The sequence below is a fragment of the Lotus japonicus genome, chromosome 2 (assembly GCF_012489685.1).
Source record: "Lotus japonicus ecotype B-129 chromosome 2, LjGifu_v1.2".
Taxonomy (NCBI): domain Eukaryota; kingdom Viridiplantae; phylum Streptophyta; class Magnoliopsida; order Fabales; family Fabaceae; genus Lotus; species Lotus japonicus.
This window is the reverse complement of record NC_080042.1, coordinates 14,925,099-14,932,781: the sequence shown is the minus strand read 5'-3', so window position 1 is coordinate 14,932,781 and position 7,683 is coordinate 14,925,099. Positions and strand designations below refer to the sequence as shown.

At 34.4% G+C, this 7,683-nt stretch overlaps 1 long non-coding RNA gene across 8 annotated transcripts; it reads left to right on the top strand.

The window, feature by feature from the left end:
* The first annotated feature begins 286 nt into the window (after nt 1-286).
* LOC130737655 (uncharacterized) lies at nt 287-7,288 on the top strand. Of its 8 annotated transcripts, none has more exons than XR_009018837.1 (10): nt 294-1,122; nt 1,439-1,580; nt 1,827-1,981; nt 3,127-3,258; nt 3,625-4,384; nt 4,498-4,544; nt 4,864-5,012; nt 5,224-5,286; nt 5,472-5,746; nt 7,018-7,288. It is a non-coding gene; the product is annotated as an uncharacterized LOC130737655 (long non-coding RNA). The 8 variants fall into 8 exon arrangements; XR_009018840.1 differs by having other exon boundaries at nt 419-1,122; nt 3,625-3,728; XR_009018841.1 differs by having other exon boundaries at nt 421-1,122; nt 3,625-3,705.
* Nucleotides 7,289-7,683: the final 395 nt, after the last annotated feature.

The window sequence follows — 7,683 nt, the reverse complement described above, 5'->3', positions numbered from 1 at the left end:
TCAGAACCGGAGCTCTGATGCCAATTGAAGGTGCGAAAAACACTAGAAAGGGGGGGGTTTGAATAGAGTTTTTGAATAAAGGATATACTTTTGAACTTTTCCAAACTCAAAGATAAGAACTAGGTGCTGAGGAATAAGAAGTGAAGCACGCAAGTATTTTATCCTGGTTCACTTGAGATAAAAGCTCAAGCTAATCCAGTCCACCCGTGAAGGTGATTTCTTCCTTCTTCTGATTAAGGCAATTCACTAAAATCAATGAGTGTTACAACTGCACTTTGCTACCTGCTAAGTGACTAATAATACACTTATTTTCTCACTAGTATCTACATACACTTAATGGGCTGTTAGAACAGCACTATTCATAAGAGAAATTGCATCTTGGCCATTCATTCTCTTTGATCCTACGGTTCATGTTTTTTCTTGATCAGTTTTTGTTTTGCAATTTTGTTTTCGTTGGATTCTCTCTTTTTGTTCTCCAGCTGTTGTTGTCTGCCCATTACTTGTACTTGTGTGTATTTTTTTTATCTGTTCCAGCTGTTGTCGGCCCAGCTCCACTATTCACCCATCATCTAGGTTTTTCCTTGTGCTTCTGAACGGTTCAATCATGCTGAACGAGTACAGTGTATTACAGTCGTTTTCCTCTTCAATTTTCGTACTTCTGAGTATCTCACCTTCTGCGTTGGAGAAGGTTTGGTGGAAGGTGAAGACTGGGGTTTCGGTTTGATTTCTCTTTCATTCCGTCATGTCGCTTCCAACACAGCTCAGCCATTCTCAACCATCTCTGTCATCTCGCATCATCAACACAACCCAAAGAACTGTTCATGTGGTGGTTAGGTTTTTATTTCCTTCTGCACGCCACCTTCATCTCCCTGGCACCGCCGATCAACCATGGTGACGGAGAATAGCATCATCTTCTCTGATTTTTCGTCAGTGTTTAGGTGAGTTTCAGAAAGAGATGGGAAAATTGCATCAGATGAAGGTGGAAGGATGCACTGTTTCGTGTTAGGTGAGGGTCAGAATGAGAAGCCAAGGTCATGGCAGATCTCTTCCCTGGATACAGTTCATCGTTGTACGTTGAGCATTGTATTGGACGAAATGGTGGAGCCAATTGTGTAACAACAGGTTAGCTTCCTTTATACCATTCTTCACACATTTCCTATAAGACGACATACTCCATTGATCATTCAAATAGTTACCTATTAATATTAAAATTATCTCCTACTGGTTATAGAGTATAGAGTTATGAGCTTTTTCCTTCTCCATCTCTATAAATACTCCCATCTTTTTGTTCTTCCCCCATCCTCATCCTCAAGCAGTTTATTGCGTAAAATGGAAGTGGGTTACCAGTTGCTGTTGTTCAATTTGGCAAGGGGTATCTTTTATGCCTATTGATTTTTCATTCCTGGGTATCTTTTAATACTTATTTTTTTAATTATAGGTAATGTGGTTATTCAAAATGTCCTGAATACCACAAAGGTCTTATGGAATGCTGACATCCAGGAGGTAGCTTCCTTTCATAACACCATGGTTATAGGCTGTGGCTGAAGCAAGTCTGGTGCTAGATCGAATCTGTCATAGAGGTGTGTTTGTAATGTTTTTTGAACTTTTCTTTGATTTGATATATATTTTAAAATCTCAAATTTCAGAGTTTTTGTAACCTGTTCACGTTAATCTCTATAAATAGGGTTTTTTTTTATGGTTTTGTGTGTCTCTTCAGTGATTTTTGGTTGATTATGATGTTCATCTAGCTTAGTATATGTAATATTTCCAATGATTTATGGTGGATTATGATGTTAATCTAGCTTTTTCTAATTGTTTGCCATCAGGCAAATAAGCATCAGGCTTGAGCTACTGCCTCCACTGTGTGCCTTTCGTTTTAAAAGCATACTGCCCTTGCCTGCTTGTGCTCCTTGCTGCTGCCTCCACTGTGTGTTCCTCGCTGCTATTTTGTGTTGGTGCCTTTGCTGTCCTGTTTTCTGAGGTCGTTTTTTTTATGCTACTGGTGCTGTGCTGCTTCCTTTGTTGTGCGTTACTGTTGGCCTTATGCTGCCTTCGGCTTGCTTGTTTTTTTTTTCCTTTATTTACTGCCCTTCTTCTCAGCTTCTGCTTTCATGTTGCTGTTTTATGCTTTCAGTGCCTTTGTTTCTTTTTCTTTGTTTCTGTTTCCTTAGGCTGTATTATGTTTTTTTGTTTGCTGTTTTCTTTGTTTTGAGTTCAATTAATTCTTCCCCTGGCTTGCTTTCTTTATCTGTCGAGACCCTTGGCCATGAAGTGTTGCTCACTTGGGAGAGCTTTGTTCCCTAGACCCTATTTCTCTAATAAACTTTATGTTGCCTAAAGAAAAAATAAGCATCCTTTAGTGTAACTGTTGAAGGTGTTGTCAATTCATCTCTTATTTTGCTGAAAACCACTAATACTGCACTGTTTAAGGGAGTTCCCTCATCTTCAGATATGTTGTTTTCAATAAATAGGCACTCCTTGCTAATCATTTCTCACACTCAGCTATTTGTCATTTGTGTTGAGATATGTTAGGATAGGATTTCTTTGTGCTTTTGTTCTTGCATATCTTATCTTAATACCAATACCAATGTCTCATTCAGCTAGAACTAACAGTCCATTGATTACTCTTTGGGGGTGGAAGGGATACAAGGAGGATTAAAGTAAGAGTCATTCGAGTATGGGAGATGTGCCCAATTTCTGAACCATCCAAAACCAAATGCAATGAGTTTGCAGTAGAACGAGCTGGTATAGATTGAAGCAAGAAGTAAGGAGAGAAGAGTGATTAGAATTTAGACTTGGTGCTGATTTTATGTTTGATCGCTTGAATGATGCTTAAGGATTCTCAGTTCTCTATTTGGATTATAACTCTTTATCATTTATTTATGTTGTAGACTTGTAAGGGGGAATGTTAAAGTTTTCAGTGTTGCTTGGTTTAATTTTTCTACACTTCAGTGCATAATTTACTGAGTCAATTTGCTGGAACATAGAAGGACTTTGCAGAACTTTCCAAAAAAAAGTTATGGGAATTGTTTCACAGTAATGGAAACTGGAAAGGTTGAACTGGAAGTTGTACTTCCAGAACTGTCACATATTCCAGTTACTCATTCTATTTCTAATTTTATTCAGAATGATACAAGAAGGCATTAAATGATCATGGACAGAGAGAGTGGGAAGAAGTGCTACATGCTTGCTGCTAGAGCTCTGCCCATTGCTTGGACAACAGGCTGTTATGTTAAGTAACAACATGCTTGCTTCCAGGTAGATTTTTCCATATTTCTTATTTGATTAACTTGCACTCATTGATTGTAAAGGGTGATCTTGAGGTTTTATGTCCAAGTCTTGGAAGTTTTGATCTTCTCAGCAGTCATTGTATAGTAAAACCTAAGAATTGAAATTGAAAAGGGTTGCAAAATAGGTTAATATGTTTGTTCTCATTATGTTGTAGTTTTAATTTTATGGTTTTAATTTTAACATTATCATATTTGATTTATTATTTTTGGATTATGAAATTGACATATATTTGTTTGCCATAGACAATTTAAAATGCAAAATTAGTGAAATCCATGAAAACGGGTGCTAAAAGTTATCTTTTGAAACAAATTTCTGATGATCTTAATTTTCCAGGGTCACCATTTCAATTGGCTTCCAGCTTTGTCTGTCTCCGTGAAGAACCTATTATGGTTAAGCTAAGAACACATTTAGGGGGTTACACTCAATTCCATTGCCCTGTATATGTTTGAGCTTTGTTTGCTCTATTTTGAATCTCCTTTTTGTGTACTGCTTTAACTTTTAACCTTAATATGTAACAAGACTATTGGTTTCATTTATGGTAATCTTATGAATTTCACCCACTTAATGTGTACAAGGATCTTCTAGGTCTTGGTCTCTATTAGTGTTCAATCAGATCTTTTTGGATGTTGTAGTTACGATTTTAACTTTTCATCATATACATTCCTAATGGTTCATGTGTACAAGGATCTTCTAGGTCTTGGTCTCTATTAGTGTTCAATCAGATCTTTTTGGATGTTGTAGTTACGATTTTAACTTTTCATCATATACATTCCTAATGGTTCAATATATATATATATATATATATTATATCCTAAATTGGAGATCAGAAATGGTACTTAACAATTAAATGGTATAAACTCAAAGGGGCGTTAACCTTTGTGCCAGTGCATTTCAATCCCGAACAAGGATATTCATGATCTTTTGATAGATGGTCTTAAATCAGTTTCTTATATGTGTATGCTTTAGCAGCAAGCTATTATACCGATTATTTTATTAACTATCCATTTTATTTTAAAAATTAGCATATATCAATCACGAAGCATATATGCATGCATTTATACAAGCTATATGCAGTGTTCCGGGCCAACCCATGGTTAATGTCTTCATTGCACTGTTGTTTCATTCATGAGTGTGTTTGTTTTCTTTATTTGATTTCTTTTATTTTGAAGTGATATCTAAGTGTGATTTTTTTTTTCATTCATGCAGTGTTGTTTTGGAGTGATTAGCAGAACTGCACCTTGCATCTGATCCTGGTGAGTCCAAAACTATGTTTATGATTTTTCCTCTTTTTTCAACTGAACTCTCATCTGCTGAATACTGTTGTGATTTTTCAAGGTCTATTAGTGAGGACTCTCTTAGAAGTTTTGTACAGTTTGCAGTGAAAGTCGCATACATGAATTATTCGCAGATTTAGACACATACAAGGAATTATTTGTTGTTTATTTTTATAGTTTTGTTGGTTTTAGGAATGGACCATGTTTATCATTTAGTTCCAAACCTTTCAATTTCTCACTTAAGCTATTTTTTCCCACAAGGTTAATAGCTTTCTGATGTATATCTTTGGTATTGTAGGTATGTTATAGAGGCTTGGACAATAACTTGCTAATATCATTTCCTACTTCCTGAAGAGAATAGAGGCCAGGCCCCCCTCCATCCATACAACATGGACAAGTTGTGCCTCTGCGGAAAAATAGAGGCTAGACCTGGTCGTGAAGTATGAGGTAGCCTATTTTCCTGCTTGGCAGAGCTTATCTCACAGAGATGACTGATTTATTTTGATACACATATGATATTAGCTTCTGAATATCCAAATGTTGCTCTACATGTTTCTGTTTCGTGCACTCTTTCTTTTTGTTACATTTCTGTTTCATGCACTCTTAATCTGTTGTTGAATTCTATTAATGTGACTTCTGATATTTAAAATCAATTCAGGTCCTTGGAGATTGGCTCTATTAGCACAGATACTGTGGTATGCATCTTGAAATTGAATGAAAGGTAGTTATAATTCGGTCATTGCTTCATTAAGTGCAAAATTAGCTTTATTTCAATCTTCCACAACTAGGAGTACTATCATTCTGGGGATATACAAGAATGAGTTGCTAATAAGCACATGCTGCATTTTATATCGTAGAAAACAACCAGACTATCTTATTCCTTTCTCTGATACACCTTCTTGATAGGTGGCCTAAATCTGATTCCATCAAGAAGATGCACCATTCATATTCAAATCAATGAATAAAATTTGAAGCTAATAAGATGTACCACTCTTCTGAGTTGAAGTTTCTTCCCCTCTTTTTCTCTGTTAAGTCAATGTGATGAAGCTGGTTGTTGTGCGCTAGGAGTTACACCCTAAATCGGAAAGCCAGCTATTAATTTTGCTTTCCAGCCTGTTTGAGCTACTCCCTATCTCAGAAATCCAACTGCTCAAAGTGCGTTCTAGGATGAATGACTGAAGGTATGGACCCTCTTTTAACTGATGTAGTTGAGTATAGATAGAGGTTCAATGGTCTTTATTATTACCATTCTGCTATGTGCTATTTCCTAAGTTTTTGTGTTGTTGTTTTTTCTTTGCTGCATAATGGTGTTGATAAGGTAGCACAAATATTGGTGTTGATGAGGTAGTACAAATCTTATGAAATCAAAGAATATTTTTTTATGGAATTAGAAGGAATTTTACTTTGTGATCATTTAACTATTTGTTTGTGATTGCACCGAACTCTGAAGAAAACTTTCTTTTATCTATTGTAATAGTTTTCTTCAGAATATTTGTTAAATTTGACTAATTTATCATTTAAAATAACCCTCAAATTTATTAGTTGTTTTTCTTCTCATCCATGCTATCCATTCTGGTTAAAGATGAATTTCTTTTAAACTTACTGATATCTTTATCATTATGTTTGAACTTTTTAGTTTCTTTTGTATGAAATGTTAATTTACTAATAGAATTTCTCTTTTATTGATAACTCATTGATTCATTAAAAATGTATTCTTGGCAAAATACTACCCCTATGATATTTCCCTTCTTATGAAAGACAACCTGTGCCCTCTGCCAAGATAAAACCATTTTGGATAAAATTTAGAATCAATTCTGAGTTTCTAACAATCTTAAATGTACTTGTAGCAACTGATAGTTTAGATAAACTGAAAAATCACTTTGTCATGAGGATAATTGTCCTTTTACTTTAGATGAGGACAGTGATTTTGTTATCAGCTCTATCTATTGTGGTTAGTGCTATTCTATCTATTGTGGTTAGTGCTATTGGAGAGGCCAAGTGATGAGTGAGGATGATGTGGTGCTACAAGTGAAGATTTGTGTTTTACTTCTTTTTATTTGACTTTTATCTCGTGCCCTACTTGTCCTCACACGTTCAAGCAATTTCTTGGAATCATAATTCAACCCAATGTTCTCTTTGGTAATGAATGACCAATTGTTCCTTAGTTACTTTTCTATGCCATTGATTACTTATGTTAGCATACTCTATGTATATTCATGTGCTAAAAGAGTCATTCCATTTGAAAATGGATATATTTCTACTTTTGAAATCTTGGCTTTTAATACTATTACACTTTGGAAAAGGATGGAAGAATGTCATCACATCACATTGTGGCCATTAGTGGTCAGTCAATATTGATATTGAGAGCTTGGCATGGGATCATGAGAGCTCTTTTGTGGAATATTATTATATAACTTTAGGCTTAAACACTAACATTAGTGTTTTAAAGCAGGGTTGATTTTGCTGATGAAAGAACTCCACCATAATTGACTCTGACAGACATCAGAGAGTTTCAAGAGGCTTGTGGCTGAATTGAAGAAGACCCCTCTGGAAATCTTGGATGCTATGAAGAACCAAATATTGTAAAATTGTTATTATATAATAATTATAGTAAAATTGTAAAAACTCAATCTGTACATGTGTTCCATATACACTAAGGTTAATAATTAGTTTATTATCACCTATTTATGGACAAAGTTAATAAATTTGTTCATTTTAGATAATTATGTAAATTACAAATTAATGGTATGTAAGCTAATTAGTTTATTTTATTAAATTATAAAATTAAAAATCAATGTAGAATCGCTCGTCCTTTTTGTTTTAATTTAACCTCTTAAAATGAGATTGGTTGGAGCAATTTTTAAAATAATTTGATGTGACAAGGTTTCCTGTAAGTTATTCATATTTATAAAATTTGATATAGATATGTGAAATTGTTGAAAGGTATAGTAGTGTTAGCATAACGTTAAATTGATATATATTTAAAAGGTTAGATTATTACACTGTTACAAGTAGATTTATTAAGAGTATATTTTTTATTCACTTTGAAGATTGGAATATACTTCTTATTATATGTCATGGTATTTTAGAGTTGATATTATTTAGCTTTGAAATTTAA